The sequence below is a fragment of the Chrysochloris asiatica genome, unplaced genomic scaffold (assembly GCF_000296735.1).
Source record: "Chrysochloris asiatica unplaced genomic scaffold, ChrAsi1.0 scaffold00078, whole genome shotgun sequence".
NCBI lineage: Eukaryota > Metazoa > Chordata > Mammalia > Afrosoricida > Chrysochloridae > Chrysochloris > Chrysochloris asiatica.
The window spans coordinates 4,996,945-4,999,068 of NW_006408596.1; positions in this window are offsets into that span (position 1 = coordinate 4,996,945).

The window sequence follows — 2,124 nt, forward strand, 5'->3', positions numbered from 1 at the left end:
AGGTTGGCCCAGGATCGAGCATTGTTTCGTTCTGCTGTGCATGGGGTTGCTATGAGTCGGTTCCGACTCGATGGCACCTGACAACAACAACAACATAGGTTTGCTCCATGAAACAAAACCCAATCACCTTACCCAGATTACATTGGAGCCCCAAAATGACCTTCTGGAGCTTGAAGACCTGCTTATCAAATTGTTAGGAATTGAATGGAATCCCCCCAAAACATGAACTGAACTCCTAATCCCTGGTGCCTACAAACATAACCTTGTTTGGAAACAGGGTCTTTGAAGATGTTACAGGTCAAGTTTTCACTTTAATGATGTGCCATATACAAAAACACGCTTTCACATTAATGATAGAACACATGCGCACTGGCATTTGGGTTTTTACGCTGCCGGGAAACCTTATTGGCAGTCCCTAAACCTGCATGTTGAGTGAGGTCTGCCTGGACTTCCAGCTGGGGTTGACTCCGCAGGGACACCGAATACATGCTCAGAGCCCCAGCTGAGCAGGACAAGAACAACAACAACAACAACAACAACAAAATAACCAACTTTTTTTTTTTTTTTTTAAAGGATTTAGGTCTATTTTCTGAAAGGGACAAAACTGGAACCGTGCATTGCTGTCCTTTGGTTCCTTCTGTGATGTAGCGCTGTTTTCATCTTGTCCATCTTCAGGGCTTTTAAAGGGTTTAAGCCAGACTTGGCTGAGAGGCATTTTTTGATTCTTTTCCTTTGTGGGCACTTTTTCCTTTTTAGCTTCTGGAATTCAAGTCTAAAATGTTATGTCCCATGTTATGGGTGCGGGAGGGTGGGGGTTAGATTGTGGAAGGAAACCCTTGTCTGCATGTTGTGTTCCAAAACTGCCCGAATGGGAGAGGAACAATTTGGAAACTAGTGGACAATGGTTGTACAACGGGAAGGATGTCCTCCATGTCACTGAATTGTAAGCATAGGAACGGTTGTATGGGTGTGTATTTTACTGTACAAAACACCAACAAATTGTTCAGCAGATGAAATGAGTTTGTGTATTAACATCAGAAGATTGGAAGACAGTCTAGTAACAGATGAATACTTAAAGCAGAGGCCAGCACAGTGCATTACTGTCACTATTTGGATGTACACAGACGTATCTGGTTGACTCGCGGAATGTCCCTGTAAGTGGGCTGCTGAAGTCAGCTGTCTCCCGACAGAACAAAGGCATACCAGGCCCTGCCAGCTCAAAGTCGGGCGGCTCATGGACTTTGTCACCAAGTGATAGCTCCTATCTCCTCCTGTCAGGGCCCTGAGGCACCAGCGAGAGCCGCCAAATGGGAGGCGGCTTCTCCAGCAAGTGCCTCCAAAGTCTGAGCTGGTGGACAGGAGCTGTGTCCAATGGAGATGGTTCAGCAGAGTGTGATGTGGACAAGCAATGGCAGCTCTCTGTTTCCTCATCTGTGAAATGGAGGTGGTAGTGATCTTTCCTTCAAAAGCTCCCAGGGAGGTTTGTCTGAGTGAATTCGTTCCTGCGACGTGCCAGGACACTGCCGGGCACACACTGTGTGCTCACTAAATGTCAGCTGTTGTTCTAGAGCACTGGCGATAGGGCTAGAAAAAAATGACATGTTTGGATACGAATTTATTTTCTCTCTTCTTTCCAACCCTGTTCCTACTGATGACTTTACTACTCTCTTAGACCCTCAGACTCACATCCTCAGCCTTCCTTCGTCCACTCTGCCCCATTGGTGATAACATCTGCCTCTAATACGTCTTACACATCCAATGATCTCCAGTTCCGACACGTGATCCCCAACTAAAAACAAACCCACTGTCAATTCAGACTTATAGGGACCCTCTATAAGGTTTCCCTAACAGTAAACCTTTATGGGAGCAGACAGTCTCATCTTTCTTCCAAGGAGCGGCTGGTGGGTTTGAACTGCTGACCTTGTGGTTAGCAGCTCAGTGCCTAACCCACAGTGCCAGGGCTCCTTAATATGGTTGTTGTTGTTATTAAGTGATTTTTTAAAACATTTTATTGTGAATTATGTGATAGTTTACATGGGAGAACATTAGTTTTACATTCATCCTATCGTATATTGTTTCATTGCCATGATTACAATCCCCTCCATGCATCATCAACCAACCAAA